The following is a 23,921-nucleotide window of genomic DNA, read 5'->3' as shown; positions in this document are numbered from 1 at the left end:
GCAATACTCCAATTCAGCCATTGGCAATTCAGCTGTTGGGTGGGGGTCGCTGCTGAGTGCCCCCAGACCGGACCTGAGAGCGCCGCTGGCTCTGCGGCTCTGCAGTTGCATACTATTGGTATGTTCTTCGTTGGGACTGGGAGGCGGAGATATAATAGTCATCACGCAACGTTTATATTTCACGATAATGTTGCCGTCTCTCTCTGCCAAATTTCTCAGTTATTCGCTTGATATAATTAATACAAATGTCCAATATAACAGAATTCTTTAGCTCATAAAAATTTCATTATAACACACTGCTGTATTTAATGTCGGGCTGACTGCCCAGAGACACCTATTTGATTTAAAGTCAGCAGCAGCACGGAGTCTTGGGACTTATTTGATTTGGAATATAATGACTATACGCAAAAGTAGCCTAGTTTTAAGTTAAAATATTATAAATCTACATGCCTTGAGGATGTCATTCTTTATATAGCCTGCCTATCAATTGTTTTTAAGCTCAATAAACTCTGACCGGAATTGATCCCATTTGTCCGGTAGATTGAAATCTTGCAGGACACGGAGACCGGCAACAATTTTTTCTAACGGAAACCTGCTCTGAACTAGACTACCCCCAGATTTTTTTTTCTTATGTTTTACTTTTTTTTTTTTTATTAATCTGTTTGGGCTGTGTGGGAGGTGCTTAATGTCTGAAGGAGTCAACTGAAGGCTTCTTGTCCTCTGCGAAAGCAGTTAGCCTCGCTGGTATGTGCGCCATTAGCGTTAGCCACGCTTCTAGACTGCTTTACTTTTGGAAAGAATGATACAAAAATATATATATTATACTTTTTTAGTTTTAGTTTTTTCTGCATTCAACTAAGGTTGGCAGTCGACTACGGCTCCTTTCGATCGATTAGTCAACTATTCGACTAGTCGAGGTCAGCCCTAGTAATTTGTAATCAGATTTGTTATTCGACTTGCCCCTCACCCTCATGGGTCCCACCCCACTTATTGTCTAGTGATTGATTCCGTATTTACAGGTGCAGACTGACCTGAGGAACAGGCTGCAGGGAGACCACCTGGCCGCTTGTATGCGTCTCAGCGTCAATGGGCCTCCTACCAGTGAATTCCCCTACCAAAGAGCCCTGGGGTTTTTCTTTCAAAAGCCCAGGAAAATTAAATGCTCTAAGGCAGAATGTAGCCTATGCCACTGAGACTTATTAAGGTGCTCCCATAGTCGAGCAGACTGTACACAGAGCAGACTCCGCGGAGGTCCGCGCGGCTCTTTGAGCTTTCATAGTCGAGCAGATCTCAGCGGACGTCCGCGGTCTATTTCCTACATTTCTCGCACCAGTTTTACTACATTTCCCACAATTCTGTCTGTTCTACTGTACTGGCAGATCAGAGGGAACATTATCAGCGGGAGAGAGAGAGAGAGAGAGAGAGAGAGAGAGAGAGAGCTTCACGGGCTCATCTCTCTCCTCGCGCCACCAATCGCTCGCGCAGTGTCACATTTAATGCAGTTCGATGTCAACCAAAACGCCGAGCAGCGTTTTGTGTGACACCAAGTCAGCGGCGCGGATGTCCGCGCGTCAGGAAATAAGAGCTTCGCACCTGTGGGTCTGCTGTCCGCTGAGATCAAAGCTCAAATAGCCGCGCGGACCTCCGCGGAGTCTGCTCTGTGTACAGTCTGCTCGACTATGGGAGCACCTTTAGGTGTAACGTGCTGTAGTGTTATGATTTGTGTATGTTAGTATGTTCTATGTATCTTCTATTTGTTTTAAGTGAAGTTTGGTGAAAAAGCAAGTTATTGCACTATTAATCCCAATAAGGACATTCGTCTTTGTCTGTTTTCTATTTATGTTATCTATTAAAGGGGAACTATCTTATAAATGGCCTTTTTGAGTGTTTAGCATTGTTTCCTAGCTATGTGAACTTATATTAATATGATCTATGTCTAAAAATTCTCATATTGGCGCATTCTTCCAATTCTCCTCTCACAATATTCACCCTCACTGAACTGAGTCATTTGAAAATGTGCGCGATATGTGATGTCAGAGAGACACTGCTGCATGTTAATGTTCAGGCGACGACGACGCTGCGCAGTGGTTTAGGAGCCCAGCCTCAAAACGGCTCGAGATCTTGAGGTAGAAAAATGCTGTTTTTGAGGACTTGATTAGAAATACAAAACAATGAATAAAAAATATATATATATTACAGAGGTGTTCCATAGACTCACATGAATTGTGTAAAAGTGCCCAAATAGTGAAAGAAATAGTAAAATAGTTCCCCTTTAAATCATCTATATCTATGTTCAATACAAATAGTGTACATTTTCTCAAGTGTTGAGGCATGTCATTAATCTTGACATTTACCCTGATTACAACTACACTGCAAACAAATGTAATCTTATCAAGTGAAATCTTGTATTTGGTACAATACGTCGAATTATCTTGAATTATCTTATCCCACTGGCAGATCATTTAGCTTATTTCAAGTTTTTTTTTCCTGATTGTGGTCAATTTAATCTTGTTTTAAGAAAACAAGATTAACATTTTCTTAAAACAAGATTAAATTGACAAATCAAGAAAAACACTTCAAATAAGAAATTGTCTGCCAGATAATTCTACTCAATATTGGACTTATTGTACCAAATACAAGATATTTTCACTTGATACGATTGCAATTTTTTTTGCAGTGTACAAATATGCAGCTACCTGCCTTGGGCCTTCTAGTACTTCTAGTGTCAGCAGTAGTGTTGTCAAAAATATCGAAAAATCGATACATATCGATTCTGAATATTTAAAACGGTTTCAATACTCGTTTCCAGAAATATCGATACTTTCTGCAGTATCGATACCAGCTGGCTTGCTCGCAGTGTTCTACCGCAAGTTGTTGACAGACAGACGCACGCTGTTGCAGAGCACGCTTGCCCCTCCTCCGCTGCAGCCCTCCCCCTCGCAGACCTGTCTTCAGTTTGTAAACAAAGATTTTAGCTCCGAAGATGGCTAGTGCAGAGCCTCCGCAACTTGTGCTTGTGGATAAAGAAAACAGCAGAAGTGCTGTTGGGAAGTACTTCGGGTTTGAAGTAAACGACGAAGGAAAAGCTAAAGCCCATTTGCAAGCCTTACAGAGCAGTGCCAACGATACAGCTATTAGCTAACGTTAGCTAGTCGTTCCTCCGTTAGCTTATGCTAGCTAGCTGGCCACCTTTATAATTACTTCATGGAAACGGAGTAACGTTAAGTCGAGTTCATTCATACTTAGGGATGGGAATTGATAGGATTTTATCGATACGATTCCATTATCGATTCTGCTTATCGATTCGATTCTTTATCGATTCCCTTATCGATACCTGATCACTTTATAATTTAAATAAATAAATTGGAAATGCAACAGAACTACATTTAGTCATTTAGCTGACGCTTTTATCCAAAGCGACTTACAAGTTCTGTACGACAAGCCATCAGGAAGGGCACAACTCTATCAGCTGAGCAACAATGTTCATCAAAGTGTTGAGTGCTACAGTGTAGGTTAGTTTATTAGGACAAGTGCATGACAGTACGGTTAGTTAGGGTTAGATATATATTTTTTTATTCAGATAATGGTTGAAGAAGTGCGTCTTTAGTCGACGGCGAAAGATTGGATGTGATTCGGCTGTCCTAACTGGGGTGGGTAGTTCATTCCACCATTGTGGGGCAAGGACTGAGAATAAGCGACATCTCTTTGATGACCCTCCCGGAGCTCGGATAGGAGTAGGTCTGAGGCGGCCAGAAGATGCAGAGCGTAGGGGTCTAAGCTGGTTAGAATAACAACATGCAACTTGACATTTCTGATTGTCATTTATTGTTGAGCCCCCATGTCAGAAAAATACAAAAACTGTAATAAATAAAACATTAACTATAGCCTACACTTAAATAAAATAATGTATTTGAGATTCTCTTAAAATGTATTTATTTTTTTATTCTTAAACTAATTTAATCTATTGAATAACAGGTTGTTATTCCTCTGACTTCTGTCTCTCACTCACACTCTCTCACACACACACACACACACAGAGAGAGAGAGAGCTCCCTCCCCGGGCCCCTGTCCTATAAGGTATTGGCTTGTGTTGCTACACGGACACATTTGTATGTTGCACCACTGTACTTCCTGGCTTACAGACTTGTAAACAAACACTCCGTCTTTATATGTGAACTAAAGAGTACAAGGTTTACACAACAGCCCCCACCTGCTGTTTTATTGTATTTGTACCTGTACTATCCGCTGTCAGCTGTTTATCTCTCTTTGTGAGCTTGATTAAATAGCGTTAGCTCACGTTAGCTCCGCGGCTAATTTTAGCTCACCCTGATCTAAATCAATGACTAGGTTCTAAAGCATTCAAGTAGTTTTCACTGCACATAGAAGTAGCCAAACAGCGGGAGCATTTCGGGAGCATATTACCAAAACCCAGGCAATTTCGAGCCCTTAAGGAATCAAATAGAGTCTGCCATGGCTACATGCTAACGCTAACATTATTGCGCAACTGTAGGCAGCGATAAGGGAATCGAAAGTCACGGGAGCCACACGGTTCCAGGCATCGGCCAATTAGGAACCGGTTCCCAACGGGAACCGGTTTTCGATTCCCATCCCTATTCATACTACACTAGTACACGTATGAACTCGACATAACGTTACCCCGTTTCCATGAAGTGTTTAATTAGCAGCAATCTTGTTGAAAATGTAACGTTACTAAATGCTCTGAGTATAGCTCCGGAGAAATCTCTCTCTCTCGCTCTCTCTCGCTCTCTCTCTCTCTCGCCGTCATGAAAATTGTTGTAGTTGTTTTAACCAAATAAAAAGCAGCAGCACTATTGCATAACTGAGTCATGTTTGCTATGTATTTCTTTCTTTAGGGGAGTTTGTTTCACAGTTTTAGCATGATGTTTTATAGATGGCTAGGTTAAACAGGTTTTTGTTTTTAAGAGGGGTTTGATTTAGATTAGATAATTTAGTTATTTTTAAATGTCTGATCTAAAGATAAACAAAGGGTTTTAAAAGTGTTATATTTATCTTCTCGTATAGTACCAGAGAGAAGCTGAGGAAAATCAACCAGCAACAAAAGCAAAATTTGTTAAAAAAAATTGGTATTTTTGGTATCGAAAATGGTATCGAAAATCGATACTTTTCAAGGTATCGTATCGAAGTCGAAATTCCAGTATCGTGACAACACTAGTCAGCAGACACACCAAAAACATCCTAGCAAATTCACACGCACATGACTACATGAACATGAATAACCTATCTCGAACAATTCTAAGGTAGTTTTAAGTTATTTCTCCGGCAGCGTGCTCTAATATGGATTCCCGGCGGCACGTGCGCTTTGCACACACACACATCGGGGTTTCCGTTAGAAAAAATTGTTGCCGGCCTCAGTGTCCGGTAGATTTCAATCTACCGGTCAAATGAGAGAAATTCCGGTCAGAGTTTATTGAGCTTAAAAACAATTGATAGGCAAAAGAATGACAACAAAACAAAAGAATGACATCATCAAGGCATGTAGATTTATAATATTTTTACTTAAAACTAGGCTACTTTTGCGTATAGTCATTATATTTCAAATAAAATAAGTCCAGAGACTCCGTGCTGCTGCCGACTTTAAATCAAATAGGTGTCTGTGGGCAGTCGCCCGACATTAATAAACAGAAGTCTGTTATAATCAAATTTTTATGAGCTAACAAATTCCGTTATATTGGACATTTGTATTAATTATATCAAGCGAAGAACTGAGAAATTTGGCAGAGAGAGACGGCAACATTATCGTGGGTTTGGGTGACGACTCTCTCTCCTCCTCCCAATGACTTATTTGCGAGAGTATGTCGATGCAGAGCAGCAGATTCAGCTGTTTTCTGGCTCTTTTCTGGCTCTATCTGGGGACCGCTCAACAGCGCCCCCCACCCAACAGCTGAATTGCCAATGGCTGAATTGGAGTACTGCACTGTGCCGCTGCTGCTCCGGCTCTGCAGCTGCACATGCATTCGCAAACCCAGCACTAAGCTCTCGCTGACAACGTCGTTGTCATTATTAGAAGCAACGATGAAACAAATGTAATGATTGTTTCGTTCATCGCATAGGCTATTTAATTTTAGCCTATTTTAATACAATTCAAATAATCAAATTGTGCTTAGAGGGAATTATTTTCACCGGACATTAAGACCGGAGAGATTAAATATGTCGGACTTCAACAGATTTTGCCGGTCAAATACCGGTAATTACCGGCTAACGGAAACGCATATGGATTACGGCAGTGCGGAAACACTGTACTGTATACACCATGTATACTATTATTATTATTTATAGAATATTCTGCCATTCCACTTAAAGGAAAACTCCAACATTTTGGGAAATTAGCTTATTTAACATCTTCCCTGGAGTTAGACAAGAAGATGCATACCTTTTTTGTCTCTGTGCGTGCATTTAGCTTAGGGAACAGTCGCTCTGTTAGCGTAGCTTAGCTTCATCACTGGAAGTGGGGGAGGGTTTGAGCCTGACGTTCCCTACAGTGCCCTACAGTCACGAAATACACTCCAAATACAACTCCAAAACGTTCCTGTAAACATGTTGTGACCTATGTATTTACCACGTGGAGAAATTAAAAATAATTGAATTCGACAATTATGTTTTCTAAGCAGATATACTCTGAAATTTTTTTTGCCGAACGACTCCTCTCTGAGCGCAGTCAGTGATTTCTACGTGAAGCCGTGTTTGTTTACATTCTCATTCATTCAAAGGATCCGAACCGATTGAAGTTTATAGATACCATGACTTAAAATCCTCTTACCTTGACGATTAAAAGCCTCCCCAATTTAGAAAACAGTAATCCAATGGCTGGTATTGATATACTATTTACTACTGCACGCTAACGGAGCTAACCGGACACTCAAGCAGATAACGAGAGCAATGACTTCCTTTCTGGGGGGTTTCAAAATAAAAGAGCGACATCTATAGCAGCGGAATACGTTTATTTTGTACATTATCTAACGTTAACACGAACCTAAACTAACGTTACAACTAACCTAAAGTTAGTTTAGGTTCGTGTTTTCATGCTTTCATACCGATCGGGTTGATAACCGTTTTCAGTGTTCAATACGAATGCCGTTACTGACAATCAAATAATCAGAAACGACCCCCCCCCCCCCTTTCATTCATTCATGATGGAACATAATACCGATGATATAGATTTTATTTCGGGATAATAGCGTATACAGGCAAGAAATGGCAACGTCTATAGTGGAATTGACGTGTAGGGCTATAACTCAGCATTTCATGAATTACCCTAGACCGCTCTAAAACCATACTTATATTCACCACGGTATAACACGGGAACGTATGGATGGAAAAATGAAATCTTTTTCACATATTGAACGATAGATAGGTGATGTCAAATGGGCCATAGTATTGTATCCATAGCATAGCTATAATATAGAATATAGTTATAGCTCTACAAACAAGGTGACGGATCCCTATCTATCTAGCGGTGGCGTCGTACAGAGGGCTACGTCTAATGGCCGGCACTGAAAGTGGTCAAAATATATCACAATATTGTTCTTGGTTTTGACGGTATAATGGTATTTGACAACATTTCATTCTTTATAATCGTTCTTTATAATATAATTTTACAATATGTATATAAAGGGGCGACAGTGGCTCAGGAGGTAGAGCAGTCGCCTGGTAATTGGAAGGTTCCCGGTTTGATTCCAGCTCCTCCCGGAAACGTGTCGAAGTGTACTTGAACAAGACCCCCTAACTGCTCCTTGCATGGTTACCTCTGCTGTCTGTGTGAGTGAAGGGGCAAATGTGAGCTATACGTTGTAAAGCGCTTTGGATAAATACATATAAATGCACTAATTCACAGTCTGACATCACGTCTTGTAAGTTCTACGTCAGAATGTGCTGTTTGATGATATCCTCACACGCCTGTTGCCTTACTGACCCTGCGGACCCCGGCTTCTCCCCACAGGTGTCAGCGGTGATGGTCATGTTGGCCTGCGACCCGCGGCTTAGACCTGCACCCGTCCACCTCTCACATGGATGTGTATGACCGCCTGCACCGCCCCGCCGCCTGTACCTCTTTACCATGGAGCCCCCTGCAAGGTAAACACAGCACATGTAAAGACGGAATGGACACACGCACACACACACACAGTTCTGTTGCAGATTAGGCTTGTGATGCTGCATACAGTCACTGTGTAATTTGTGCAAGATGTGTGTTGCAGCCACATGCCTGTGTTCGGTGAATCGCATCACTGTTTAGATTTTGGTATCCCTCAAACCCCCCCCCCCCTGACACGGAACACAAACACATGTTCGTTTTTGTGTGGAGGGGCACTGGTGATTGCCTCAGAAGACTTGATTACCGTACCCTACCCCCCCCCCCCCCCCCCCCAACACACACACATACACACACCCTCAACCAAACCCCACTCTGAAGAGATTAACCCTTGACCCTGGGACTGAAGACAGAGCTGGCCAATCAGGTGGCTTCCTGGTTTGTTAATTGCAGTCTCTTGATTGGGTCATTGGAGCTGTCAGCTGATGTGATTAATAACCAGAGGAGTGCGGAGCAGGACGAGCCCTGATTGCAGCTGGCCTGTATCGCCTATGGTCCGCATGAAGTTCTCGCATCTGGGAGTGTGCATTATGGGTAGAGAGATGCCATGAGAAAATAAAACCGCGTAGACTGTCGGTTTGTGTGTGAGAGAGCATTTTAATGACTGCAGTAGTGTAATGTCTCCTCGTCACTTAAATACCGCCTCAGAGATTTAAAAAAAGAAACACAATGATTAGCGCAGACATATTTGGTCTTTTGTTTTAGTTACAGACTGTGTGTGTGCGTGTGTGTGTGTTGGGGAGGGGGGGGGGGGGGCACCAGCGCGGAGAGCCGTCTGAGTCTCACACGCTCGCCGGCAGACCTTCAAACAGAGTCAGGGAGTCTACTGGAGTCTGCTCTACTGCAGCTAATTGCTACCATGTGTCCCACAGAGCACAGAGGATGTGGAGCAGATTCACATCCCCGCTCGTCGACGTAAAACAAGACTATACGGCTCGACCTTCCCCTGGCTAGTAGTGTGGCTTAACAGTGTCATAAGTTGTTTCGTGATCGGTTATGGTGTCATTTTAGCGGCTCCTAAACGTGTGGCCGTATTGAGAGAGTCACCAGGGACGTTCTGGATGAAAGTACTGACGTCGGGACTGGCTATTCTCAACGCCGCCCCCGATCATTTGTTTACATGGTTGTTTAATAAACCTCTTACCTTGACCTTACTGGAGACCTCACGCCCCACCCTGACCTCAACTACAGAGATATAGATATATATAGATTTAGACAGGATAATCGCCAGGGAAACGCTTGAGATGAAATACATCTATTTATATTATATATATATAAAAAATATATATATATAAATAGATGTATTTCATCTCAAGCGTTTCCCTGGCGATTATCCTGTTACTGTTGAGTTCTTTCTTAGTAGATGAAATGAATAGATTTGATTTGTCCTCGGGAGGAAGTTATTGTCCACAGTAGATAAGTACATAACACAACAAGTATGACATGCAGAATTATACCAAATACAGGATTTACAGGAACACTTAGTACTTTGATTTAGCTGAATAATTGGCCACTGATCAGTATTGGCAAGATATGCATCATCTGCATCAGGTAAGGCTGTGCAATATGACCATATATAAACATATAAACACGTGGGCTCCAATAACAAACAAACATGAGTGTGACACAGACGGAACCTCCCTGCAACACTCTGATACAGAACAGGACTCGACCCAGATGAGATGAATAACTTGTTTCTAGGGGGGGGGGGGGATCCTTCTGGTCGTCTGGTTGTGGTTTGGATTGAAGAAATCTGACAATGACCAGAAAACTGTACTTTACAAAGTCTGTCGCAGATGGGTTCCCACATCAAACTCCCAACACAGTAAAGCTCTTCTACTAAGGCTGGAGTTACACCTAGGCTGTTTTTCGTTTCGTTTTTCAGGTGAGTTTCGCAGCCGAGTTAGACATTCGTTTTGCACCTTGAGCGCTTTCGTTTTGTCAGAACAAGGCTTGGTCAGACCACAACGGATCTCATCTCGAATTCAGCACTGAGTATGCGCAGGGAGGTAGTTACTCTCCCTCGTCCCCGCTGTCGTCCACACTCAGCTGTGAGAGAATTGTTGAATAGATACACAAATGTTCTAGAATGTTTGATTATGACATCATACTGTGACGTCACAAATGTTTTCGGGCATTCATAACATTATTTCGCGCGATTGTACATTTTAACGTTAACACAGCGCACCCTAACTGCTTGTGTATTCTAGCAGTGTTTTAGAGGTTATTTTGTACAGTACCTTTATCTGCACTGAAACATAAATTTCTACAGTACATGCAGTTGTTGGTAGATAACCGTGATTATGTTTATTTATTTATCTATCTCTCTGTGAGCAAAACCTATTAATATTACATATGTGTTGGCGGAATCGCGTCAATGTTTGTTATGAATAAAACGCCAGAAAGTTACAAAGTAGCCTACAGTTGACAGCTGGGCTGTGTTAATGTTACAATGTACAGTCCCGCGAAATAACGTTATGAATGCGCATTATGGCATTGCTCGAGGCAGGAGAGATGAGGCGCGCGGGGCATGGGGGGCTCTGCTGCTCGGTGCTGCTCGAGACAGACAGACAGCCCAGACTGGAGAGATACACGGTGCTGCGCGCTGGCTGCTCCTCGGCCGGTGCTCGGTGCTGCTCCTCCGGGCTCGAGACAGACAGACAGACAGGAGGGATATACACAGGGACCGAAACTAAAGCCTGCCGCCCGCCAGGGGCGGGCTGTTTTTACCTTTGGCGCATGACACTTAGAGGGCTGCCCGCCGTGTGGCGTGTAGACGTGTAGTTCATAACTTCATAACGATACTCTTGTGCGAGTACAGATTATAGCCGCTCGTCTTTTTTTTCTCCGCCGCGAGATCGTTATAAAACTACAAGTCCCACATCGCACTAGGTCCAATCACAGTAGAGTGACGTGACTGGTTTCATGAGAAAAAAAGCAAATGACCAATCGGAAGCTATCATTTGGCTTGTTTACTTCCATCTGCTCTAGTCTATATCGGACCTCCAAGAGCTAACGTTACTGTTTAAACAATGACCCAGTCAACTATTCACTTTTAGTTTAATACATGACGAGGCATTGTCTAACGGTATCTAGCTGGCTAGCTACTGATAGCTGCTGATATCAACAAATGCTCCAGCAATAGTCTACTCGAGTGCATAATACCTCCGGTCCCTCGTTAGCTAGCTTAGCTAGCTCACGTTGATCCATCTGTCCCAGTAAACTAAATTGTCTTAACGTTATCTACCGGGCTAGCAGTAGCTACAGATAGCTCCTGATATCAATGTCTTATAACATTGATTGAATGCGTATTCTAGCTGAGGGCATGTTGAATGTGATTTGACAAAAGAACGGTAACGTTATAAATAGGTCCAGCTGCATCGCCGGAGAATCCTTGCATGCTGAATGTAGGGTCTAGCTGAATATAGGGTCTAGCTGCAGGGCCGGAGAATCCTTGCTGGAGCTGGAGGCTACTCAAGTATACACACAGACAGTGGAGCTGTTTGCAGATAGCAAGCATTTTGACTTATTGCGTGGTGGCGATGTCTCGCAGATAATACAACTACAAGTATGATTATATAATATATATTTTATTTAAAAAAAAATTATATAAAATATATATATATATTTTTTTAATCAAAAAAAATTTGGCAGGTAAGAAATATGCTTGGCGGGTAGACTCTTCCCATCTACCCGCCACTGGCCGGTGAGTCAAAAAGTTAATTTAGCTCCCTGGATATACACGGTGCTGCGCTCGGGCTGTAGGTCTACTGCGCACGGACGTTGGTGAGGGCACGCAGATGGTATCTACTGCGCATGGGCGTTTCTGCGCATGGGCGTTTTCGCAACAACGGCTCCGTGCAAATTACACGACTTGTTGGCGAGTTTTGGCGCTACTCAAAAACGGAAAACACAATTTAGCGTTTTCAGTAGGGCCACAACGTATCAGCCAAAAAACGCATTTCTGTGTAAAAGGGACAGCAAACGTATTCAAACGTATTCAAAAAACGACCACAAAAACACTATGGCCTAATAAGGTTACAGAAGACCCGTGAGAGGGCAGACCAGGGTGAGCCGAGAGGTGCACAGCTACATGGAAGTGTTGGAAGCATAGTCGTAGATTTAGGGGGTGTTATGACCCTGGCTCAGAGGGAAGCAACATGAATGGACACAAACAACCAAGGTCAAGTTTAAACCAAAAATTACATATTTATTAATACAACTACTGTGAATAACGGGTGGTGGTTGGGGAAGATACTGCTCAGCAGTGTCTTCTGGCAAAATGAGTGTGTGTGTGTGGGGCGGGGGAGGGCCTTTTTAAGCACACTGCAGGCAGCTTCTCAATTGGCTGATTGCTGCCAATCTACCTGGAACACAGGACACACAATTAACCGCATTACATAACAGGGGGGGCGGGGGGAGTGCAGGGGACATGTCCACCTCAATATTGAGAAGAGGTACATTTTGTCCTCCTCAAAAAGCCTGAGCGCATTACTGCATTATATTTGTGTCAGCAGGTGCCGGGATGTTGGTTATTCCTTTACATAAATAAAGAAATGTCCACCATAAATTGATGCAGAAAAGGCACACATTTGTGCATAAAAGTACACAGGAATGCAGGAAATGTCCTGGGGGAGGACACTGCCAGACTAGGGCTGCACGATTTTGGGAAATAATCTAATTGCCATTTTTCTGACAGATATTGCGATTGCGATTAAATTTGCGATTATAATTAAAAAAAATTAAGCAGCCCCACAGATGTTGATTGTAAAATGCAGCTTGCATCTGGCCTACGCGGTGGGTCTGTTCGGGACACCGAGCCTGAAAATTTACCTGGGAATCGATACCGGTACCCAACGGTACCTTTTTTTCTGTACTTTACTCTCCCTCTCTGAAGTCTAAACTTCACAACACACAATCTAAAACCCCTTACCTCCCTCTCCCAAACCGTTCCTACAACAATAACAACAACTTGCAAAGGAGATCTTGTATCTCAATGGGACTTCCTGGTTAAATAAATAAAAATATATATATATATTTTGCGATTTTTCTTTTTTTTCGATTTGCTAATTGCATCATTTCAAATTTCGATTTAAAATTGATTAATCGTTCAGCCCTACACCAGACTGCTCGCTTAACACGCACCCCCCCATGTTGAAACCAAACCTACACCCTTGGTTGAAAGCAGTGTTCAGTGTCTCTTCCAAATAAAAGGAGAAAAGACAAAGTACCTTTTATGTGATATAAGATTTTGTCCGTATCGCACAGCCCCACTTGGTTAGTGTTTGAGTGAGATGAGGGGTGTTTGGGGGAGGGGCCAGAGTGTAGACTAGGCTGCAGTAGAGCTTGTGTTCCAGCCGGACCGTGAGTTCACAAGTACCTCCTGTTCACTCCAGGCTTGTTGACTGAAGAGGCTGTGGATTACCCCTCCCTCCTCTTCCTTCCAGCGCCCAGGTCTGAGCTGTGATATAGCAAGTGGTGAGCCGTACTTAAGCATTACATCACGCGCAGGAGTGGTTTGTGAACAATAAACCATGCCTAGGGGTGGTCTAACATTCGTTAGACCCCCCTAGGCATGGTTTATTGTTCACAAATCACGACTGCAAGTGGTGTAAAGCTTTTATACAACTGCCAGATTCATCCAACCTTATTTCTATACAATAAACACACATTAATCGAAGATTTATTGGAAAAACCATCCGCCAGAAAAAGTAGTTCCCACAACTACAAAAAAGACAAGTTGCCTCCATGTGGAAGCAGCTTGAAGTGCATCCAACCAAACTAACACATCCAACTGTGTATTATTGGAATGATTGAGAGAAGTTGCCTCATGTGGAAGCAGCTTGAAGTGCATCCAACCAACTAACACATCCAACTGTGTATTATTGGAATGATTGATTGAAAATGTTATTACCAGATGCAGAATGGGTACAATACAGTACGGCTCAATACACACAATTGTTAAGGGAATGCAGACCTACTTTCCATAGAACTTCATTCTTAGATGCTTCTATATAAAGTAGGTAAAACAAATTAAAAAGTTGTCTTTGCCCTATAGGAAAAAAACGTTTTCTTCGCCCTATTCTTTTATTTATTTTTTTAAACCTACTGTAGAGGGCCTAAACTTAACCAGTTGGAAACCAAGCGTACAGTAATAAAATTAGCAATCAATCAATCAATCAACTCAATAGGCCATGCTCACTTAGAACAGCGCAGCACCCAGCTCTCTGACTATCCCCCGCGTTGCAGGCAGAGTGTGTGTGTGTGTGTGTGTGCGTGTGTGTGTGTGTGTGGGGGGGTGGCGGTGGGTGGAGACTAGAGCGAGCGCTGACAGTCGAAAGGAAAAAAAATTGGAAAAAAAATTGAAAATTGATCAATCAATCAATCCGCGATTTTTCTTTTGTTACAGAACGATTCAAGACCCATCAATTACATCATCCAACATTGTTTAAACGACTAAGACATTCGCTGTGACAGAATCGCTTGATATTTAGTCGTTTAGTCGCTATCAACATATCCATTTGTAAAGATTATTGTCCACCTTCTTGTGATCCGGCGGAGTGATGTGATGTGGTTCGGTTGTGGGCGGGTCCTGGGCCAGCAGCGTGGAATTGTTGCCAATAAAGACGTGTAAAATGACTGTTTCAGCCAATCAGAATCGAGAAATTTGCATGCCGTTGTATAATGCAGGCTAGAGTCTTTCTCTCTCTCTCTCTCTCTCTGTCTCTGTCTCTCTATCTGTGTCTCTGTCTCTCTCTATATATCTGTCTGTCTCTTGTCTCCTTTCTCACTCCCTCTCTGTTTCTGTCTCTATCTCCCTCACTGTTTTTGTCTGTCTCTCCCTCTATCTCTCCCTCTGTTTCTGTGTGTGTGTCTCTCTCTCTCTCTCTCTCTCTCTCTCTCTCTCTCTCTCTCTCTCTCTCTCTCTCTCTCTCTCTCTCTCTCTCTCTCTCTCTCTCTCTCTCTCTCTATCTCTCTCCCTCTCTGTTCATGTCTCTCTCTCCCTCTATCTATCTCTCGCTCTCTCTCTCTGACACGGGGTTTGGGGCTTTGGCCTTGCTCCATTGTCCAGCCTATAGTCAGCACATTTTCTGTACGGCAGAGAGATGCACAAGTGAAAAAGAGAGTAGTCAGTGCAGCCGAACACAGGCAGGACACGGTGCATCTGTTCCATAGTTACCAGACCTAAAAACCCAAAGCTAATATTACAATAATAATAATCTTGACCGGTGTACCATATCATCATCAACATACTGTAGCCTGGGCATAATATTTAATTAGGGGCTGGGTAACATCCATGTTGAATCGTTTGATTTGAACGATCCGATATCAATTAATGAAATCCAGAGATTGATCTTTTGATGCCTTTTTTCACTGGACGTGTGAAGATCTTTGCAAAATGTTAATCCTGTCTCTAGTTTGACTTGCAACGAGTTTGTGCTGATTGCTGAACGACTACGGGAACTCGGTCGACCAAACGACATCTTTTGACCACGACGACACGACGGTTGCCGGTCCCCAGAAACCAGCACCACCAAGCCCAGCTGGGTCAATGTGGAGCTTGGACCTTGTGAATAGGAATCAGCCTCCCCTATTATTTAACCTGCTGCAACGCATTGCAGAGACTTGAAGGTGTTCTGCAACATGAAACAGCAAATATCAGTGAAGCATTTGGCAGATGTTGAAGGACAGTGGAGGGGAGATCAAGTTGCCTGGATGTACTGCTTTGGGGATGGCATCGGTTTTTTATTTTATTTGAATAGTCGTAAAATTATATGAAATATTGATTTGTAAATCAAAAATATATTTTCCCTTGTTTTTACCGGCACCTTACACTGTGTAGTGTATTGAGAGGGGACTAGGCCTGCCACGATAACACATTTTGCTGGGCGATTGATTGCCCCCGAAAATATCGCGATAAGCGATATTATTGCCACCGGTTAGAGAATTTTTTTTTTGGAGAAATGTATTTCCCAAAAGTTCTCAATTTTCTATAAAAAATTCTCTAATATAATGATAATAGCATAATAATGCAAGGACACCGTTTCAAAGTGCAATAAACTTTTATTTAACATTGGAAGACATTTTAAATATCCTAAATAAAAAAATGCTCAGTTTGATTGTTTATTATAAAACAAACTGAAACTGGAAACAAGCCCTCTGTCTGGCTTTTTGTGTCATCCTTTTAACATGTACATGTATTATTAATGTGCCTTGCGCCGCGGTACCATGTACAAAATGTTAATAAAGTGTGAGGAAAAAACTGGAAACGTAATAAATAAAAAGGCAGTGAAACAATAATCAAATAAACACCAAAATATATACTATCTCTATTGGAATGGAGACTTCAGCACAGGATAAACTAGGGATGGGCAAAAATAATCCAGATCGATTGATCACATGATGTACTCGAGTACTCGTGGAGGAAAACGCTGTACAAAATAAACATATTTTCCGGTGTTTTAGACTTTTATTTTGAAGCCCACCGCTCCGTCTTTTCCGGTGTTTTAGACTTTTATTTTGAAGCCCACCGACCGGAGCGGAAGTATTGTTGTTATTATCCTAGCAGAATGTATGAGCAGACAATTTGTCTCGTCCAGTTCTGTGTTTTTGAGCTAATGATAAAACAAATGTTGAGATTGTTGGTGAACAACTAACTTTAGGTTAGTTTTAACGTTAGATGCAGCTACTACAGGCAATCAACGATGAGGAGGAAGCCTCAAAGCCGTATATAATAGAATAGCCCACGACGTAGGCACGACTCGAAACTACCTGTTATAATAAATGAATTCATGTTTAACTTGTCCCCGTGTCCAGTCCTTTGACTAGCCCCACCCGTTCATTGTAAACAATGATGCATGTAATTGTATTAACGTTATTCTGTGTTGTAGCTATGCTATACGTTGTATTTCGTTTGTTAGCTATTTAGCTAATGTTGTTAGCATTGAATGAGCATCAACGCTAGATCTTTAATCTTTATTTAGCAGTCCAGTTTCTCCGGGCAGTAGCGAGTAACTACTTGGGTCTAAAAATAGCTAACGTTACACTACAAAGAACGCTACTTGGTTAAAAGGAGCAACACTATTGAGAAATGTAGTTAAGCTATGTGGCGTTGCCCCCACGGAGCTCCCGTGCTGTACTCTGTAGTAAGGCCAGCGGCCCCCCACACGGAGAGTGACTGACGAGAGGTACTGGTTCCGCCTCATTAAAACAAACGCGCAAATAGCAATTAATTGCGCACGTCAAAATCATTGCATTCATTTTAATTATCGCACCGATTAATCGATTTATTGCTTATCACGGCAGGCCTAGAGGGGACCCTATTAATGGTTACACCGCTGAACGGCATGCTGTTTAATTTTTTTTATCTCAAGGCAAACGCCAACGTTTATAGTAGAATTCACGTATAAGGCTATAACTCAGCCTTTCGGGAATTACCCCACACCACTCTGAAATTATACTTATATTCACCAGGGGATAACGCACGAACGTATGCATGGTAAAACTATATTTTTTGCATCTTGGACAGAAGAAAGTCACTGTCAAATTACCATAGTATTGTCCCCATAGCTATAATATAGAATATAGATATAGCTCAGGTGACTCACTCCTATCTTTAAAGCGTGGCATAGCTACAACGGGACCCGTCTAATCCCCGGCGCTGAATGAGTTAATATTTACAATACAAATATAAAAATTGCTATTAAAGTAGCCTATTTAATTCAAGCTTACTGGGCCACTCAGAGGTTGCTTCTGGGCCGGATGTGGCCCGCGGGCCTCCAATTGAATAGGCCTGCCTTAAATGCACTACTTGTGTTTGTTTTGAGAGATTTTAGAGATGTTTTATATTCGTGCTACATGATTTTGGCCTGTGCTACAAAACTATCAACCTCTGTAGCACCAGTGCTATGATGTGCAAAAAAAGTTAACGTACAGCCCTGGAGGACGTCACGGCTCCTGGGTTTTCTGCCCCCTCAGCGTTGACGTGACGTCTGCAGTGGAGAAGCTCAAGGAAGTTTAGATTGGGGGGCGGTGCTTCATAAAGACCTCACAGAGCCTCATACAGTGTAGGGCTGAGCGATATGGCCAAAAATGATATCGCCATAACGATATGATAATGTTATCATATCACTCGATATCGATAATTACCGATATTGTTATAAGTATTATTTTGTATTTTTTGTTTGTATTATTATTATATAAATTTTTTTTAAAGGGGAACTATCTTATAAATGGCCTTTTAGCATTGTTTCCTAGCTATGTGGACTTATATTAATAGGATCTATGTCTCTAATTCTCATATTGGTGCATTCTTCCAATTCTCCTCTCACAATATTCACCCTCACTGAACTGAGTCATCTGAAAATGTGCATATCTGTGATGTCAGAGATTTCTCAGCTGCATAATAATGTGGCAGTTGGTGTGGCAGTTGGCACCAGGCCACACAGTGGTTGGAGCCCAGCCTCAAAACGGCTTAAGATCTTGAGGTAGAAAAATTATGTTTTTGAGTACTTGATTAGAAATACAAAACAACGTATTTTTTTGAAAAAAACCTTACAGAGGTGTTCCATAGACTCACAGGAATTGTGTAAAAGTGCCCAAATAGTGAAAGAAATAGTCAAATAGTTCCCCTTTAACTCTTTCAGTGCCACGCCTGGTTTTCCGTTTTACCGCTTGAATGCCACCATCGGCGCCAATGTTAACGTTAATATCGCCTAATCTATGTTTTAAATTATGGCTATGTGTCTAATCTGCCCATCGCATTATCATAGACTATTTTCCAGTCAGTGCTGTGAAGGCAGATTGTTTTTTTACCGCGTCGTTTCCGTTTCAGAGCAGTTAGAAAAGCCCCCGTTTTGATATAAAAAACAGCTCATTCTGGAGCATTCTATGAAAATCGTCTTTTAGTGGAATATTCCACAACGTTGATATTCGTCTGCCTTTTTATGAATCGTTTTCAAATAAACGCTAGATGATCAATATTATACGTGCACGCAAGCACATTACGGCCGCGCACTGATAATCGCTCCGTTGATTTCCTCACAGACTTTTACAGTGAAACCGAAAGAAGACATTTCACAAAACAGCTTCATCAAACTTACTCCGATTATCCTACCACTGATAACATAGTCCTTACCTGACATCAGATGGTATCCAATGGTATATTCCAATTCCTGATCACCATTCGAAAAAATCGATACGTGTATGGATCCAACGCGACACTGTAGATCTCCATGATCCGCGGGGATCTGAGGCTCCAGAATGAACTGTGGTAACCCCGGCTGGATCAGTGAACTGGAAAATGTGGAGTACCGGATTTTTTTCCCCATCATTTTCATTGAGTCCATTCCAAAATCACTTATGTCATCTGGGAGACGACAGGGGGCGCTTTTTTCCACAGTGATCACCGGCGCAGCTCGGCTATACTCGGGTAGGCTCGGGTGATGCAATAATTTTTTAGATCGCAAAAAAAAAAAAAATAATAATAATTCCGAGAAATCTCGTGAGTGGCACGCAACCACCTATAAAAAAAAAACGAGAAATCTCGTGAGTGGCACTGAAAGAGTTAAACAACAGATGTTGTTTATTTTGCAGCGATTCTTTGTTGTTGCCGTCATCTTTAGTGTTACATCCCCTCACACTCCAGTTCTCAGGCTGCAGCTGGTTTGAAAGCGAAAGTAAACAAGCTTCTCTGCTGGCTGTGGCTCCAGGGGAGTTGAATAGTTCTGGCTCTGCTAGTTTTTTTCTATCTTTTGGCGCTTTTTTGGTGGACAAACCACTGCACATGTGCACCGTGACTCGCGACTGGAGACTAGCTCTGCTACAGCTACAGACGGTTGTTTCAAACTGTATTTTAAATTAGAAAGCAAACTAAATAAATGGACACGCGAAAAATACATCTCAATTTGGTCAGTATTGTCATTTGGACAAGCAAAGCTATTACTTTAAGTTGCAGGTAAGAAAGACAAGTCTGTCCACTGTCTCTGGTTTTAAAACTGCCCTGTTGCAGGTAAAAATCGATCGATATCGATTATTAAAATATATCACGATAATCGTTATCGTTTTATCGCCCAGCCCTACTTTAGTGTCCTTCCTGGATAGGGATGGGTACCGAATTCGGTACTTTTGAGGTACTGAACCGAAACACGTCGGTACTACCGAGTATCGATTCAAGTGAGATATATTAAAAAAAAGAAAAAAATTACCTTTTTTTTTTTAATGTCAACGTTCACACGCACAATATGTGACCAGGTATGGACTTCAGGGTCATGTTGAGGGATCTTCATTTTTTTTTTTTTTTTACATATTGTGAAAGTACAGATTCATACCTTAAAAATAAGCCATCACTTGAACATTTTGGTGGGATATTTTTCAAGCTACATCCTATGAATCATGGAGATATCAGTAAACGCATTCAGAGATGAATGGTCTTCGAACTTGTGGAGAGGTTCACACCTGTGATTTAATCAACTACAACCCTACCCAGAATGCATTGTATTCCATGGCCCCCCTCTCTCTGGGGACATTAACACCTTGCATCAGGCTCTTTTGTTATGGCAATGACTCTGTCTTGTGGCAAGTTGTTGTGGCAGTTGAAGTATTTGCCTTGTAAGTCTAAAAGCTAAATTACTAAATGTAAATGTATTATAAGGAAAGGTTAACCTTCTGTAGTGTGGTAGTGAAAGGGTTAACCGTCTGTAGTGTGGTAGTGAAAGGTTTGTTGGAAGCCTCACATAAGCCATGTAATGTTGGGGGTCAAGGTATTGGCTGAAGGAAAGGCTACATCAATAAGCATTTAGATGTTTAGATTTAAAGGTTAACCTTCTGTAGTGTGGCAGTGAAAGGGTTAACCTTCTGTAGCTGTGAGAGAATTGTTGAATAGATACACAAATGTTCTAGAATGTTTGATTATGACATCATACTGTGACATCACAAATGTTTTCGGGCATTCATAACATTATTTTCTATGATGAATTGAAAATGGGGGATCCTGATGTAAACAAGATGAAAGTCTTTCTCTGGTCTGCATCCCCTTAACAATTGTGTGTATTGAGCTGTACTGTATTGTACCCATTCTGCAATCTGTTAATAAAGTTTTCAATCAATCAATCAAGTTAACCTTCTGTAGTGTGGCAGTGAAAGGGTTAACCTTCTGTAGTGTGGTAGTGAAAGGTTTGTTGGAAGCCTCACATAAGCCATTTAATGTTGGGGGTCAAGGTATTGGCTGAAGGAAAGGCTACATCAATAAGCATTTAGATGTTTAGATTTAAAGGTTAACCTTCTGTAGTGTGGCAGTGAAAGGGTTAACCTTCTGTAGCTGTGAGAGAATTGTTGAATAGATACACAAATGTTCTAGAATGTTTGATTATGACATCATACTGTGACATCAAAAATGTTTTCGGGCATTCATAACATTATTTTCTATGATGAATTGAAAATGGGGGATCCTGATGTAAACAAGATGAAAGTCTTTCTCTGGTCTGCATCCCCTTAACAATTGTGTGTATTGAGCTGTACTGTATTGTACCCATTCTGCAATCTGTTAATAAAGTTTTCAATCAATCAATCAAGTTAACCTTCTGTAGTGTGGCAGTGAAAGGGTTAACCTTCTGTAGTGTGGTAGTGAAAGGTTTGTTGGAAGCCTCACATAAGCCATTTAATGTTGGGGGTCAAGGTATTGGCTGAAGGAAAGGCTACATCAATAAGCATTTAGATGTTTAGATTTAAAGGTTAACCTTCTGTAGTGTGGCAGTGAAAGGGTTAACCTTCTGTAGCTGTGAGAGAATTGTTGAATAGATACACAAATGTTCTAGAATGTTTGATTATGACATCATACTGTGACATCACAAATGTTTTCGGGCATTCATAACATTATTTTCTATGATGAATTGAAAATGGGGGATCCTGATGTAAACAAGATGAAAGTCTTTCTCTGGTCTGCATCCCCTTAACAATTGTGTGTATTGAGCTGTACTGTATTGTACCCATTCTGCAATCTGTTAATAAAGTTTTCAATCAATCAATCAAGTTAACCTTCTGTAGTGTGGCAGTGAAAGGGTTAACCTTCTGTAGTGTGGTAGTGAAAGGTTTGTTGGAAGCCTCACATAAGCCATGTAATGTTGGGGGTCAAGGTATTGGCTGAAGGAAAGGCTACATCAATAAGCATTTAGATATTTAGATTTAAAGGTTAACCTTCTGTAGTGTGGCAGTGAAAGGGTTAACCTTCTGTAGCTGTGAGAGAATTGTTGAATAGATACACAAATGTTCTAGAATGTTTGATTATGACATCATACTGTGACATCACAAATGTTTTCGGGCATTCATAACATTATTTTCTATGATGAATTGAAAATGGGGGATCCTGATGTAAACAAGATGAAAGCCTTTCTCTGGTCTGCATCCCCTTAACAATTGTGTGTATTGAGCTGTACTGTATTGTACCCATTCTGCAATCTGTTAATAAAGTTTTCAATCAATCAATCAAGTTAACCTTCTGTAGTGTGGCAGTGAAAGGGTTAACCTTCTGTAGTGTGGTAGTGAAAGGTTTCTGCCACTCTTCACAAGCAAAGAGACTTTCCATTCCGTGAAAACCCGCCCTACTCTGCTCTGATTCGCAGACTGTGGGTGGGGGGGAGAAACGCTGAATGTGATTGGATCAGAGTAGCCAGACAGACAGGCAGAGCAGCCAGCCGGACAGTGGAGCACTGAGAGAGAGGAAACGGCGGAGGATTTAACGAGGCGCGTTAATACAATTTTGTTTATCTGGCTTATTGCTGCGGATTCAAGCCAAGTTGCAATAATACAGTACAGCTCAATACACACAATTGTTAAGGGGATGCAGACCCAGAAAGACGTTTGTCTTGTCATCAAATGAATTGCCAGCGCGCGTTCGTCTACAACAACAACCAACGCGTCCTATAATAATAATAACTTGTTTGTTATTTTCTTTGAGTTTCCCTATTGAATGAATTTACTTCTTATACCATTAGGTTGCAATAAATTCACTCGAATTAAATTCGTTCGCTCATCAAATTCGTGACATTCTAAATGTGTTTTAATGTTGTTTAATTTAATGACAATACACCCGCGCGGACTCGCGTTTTTTTTTAATCTTTTTTATATGGACAGGACACTGCGTTTGTTGCGTTGCTATAACTTATAACATTAAGATAAAGTGTATAAACATTGTTCTTCTCCCTGCTAAGAAAGGAGAGCGTTTGGCTGTGTGTGTTTCAACACCTCTTAAGTACCTGTTAAGCTGACAGACCCACACGTAAATCCCCTCACCTGTAGTTTTTCCACAGTATTGAGAGACAATACTGTCGAACTATATAACAATAATTACCTCATTTACAAGTTGTATTTAAGTTTGCAAATAAGAGCAAATAAGAGAACACATTATTGACATTTCAAAGATGTAAAAAAAAACAGATTTCGATTTTTTTCGATTTTCTGAAGAGCAAGACAATTGTTCCTTTTCTGGCACTTGTTTCTCACCGGATCAAATCGGGTTTGGTCACGTCGAGTCACATATATGCTTACCTAGGATTTGACTTGATTCAACAACAAAGCAGTCGGAGCAATGGCAAGCCGAAAACGGTCGGAATTGTAGTTATTTGAAGTTTGGATTATTTTTTTTCACGACTGAGGTAGGTAAATAAAATTTCTTGAGACTAAAGTACCGAAAAAAGGTACCGTTGGGTACCGGTATCGATTCACAGGTACCGGTACCGTATCAGTTCAAATGTGAAAGGTACCCATCCCTATTCCTGGATACCTCTTTTTCTGTCTG

The 23,921-nt window shown here is 41.5% G+C and overlaps 1 protein-coding gene across 1 annotated transcript in view; it reads left to right on the top strand.

Moving 5' to 3' along the window:
• Nucleotides 1-23,921, top strand: part of bmpr1aa (bone morphogenetic protein receptor, type IAa) — a 192,912-nt gene that overhangs the window by 76,254 nt on the left and 92,737 nt on the right. Inside the window, exon 2 of the mRNA XM_084322085.1 lies at nucleotides 7,979-8,112. The gene's annotated coding sequence lies outside the window, so the exon portion shown is untranslated. The remainder of the gene's footprint in view (nucleotides 1-7,978; nucleotides 8,113-23,921) is intronic.

The sequence above is a fragment of the Notolepis coatsorum genome (genome assembly GCF_963971535.1).
Source record: "Notolepis coatsorum genome assembly, chromosome: 9".
Classification (NCBI taxonomy): Eukaryota; Metazoa; Chordata; class Actinopteri; order Aulopiformes; family Paralepididae; genus Notolepis; species Notolepis coatsorum.
This window is presented reverse-complemented; position numbering and strand designations above follow the sequence as displayed.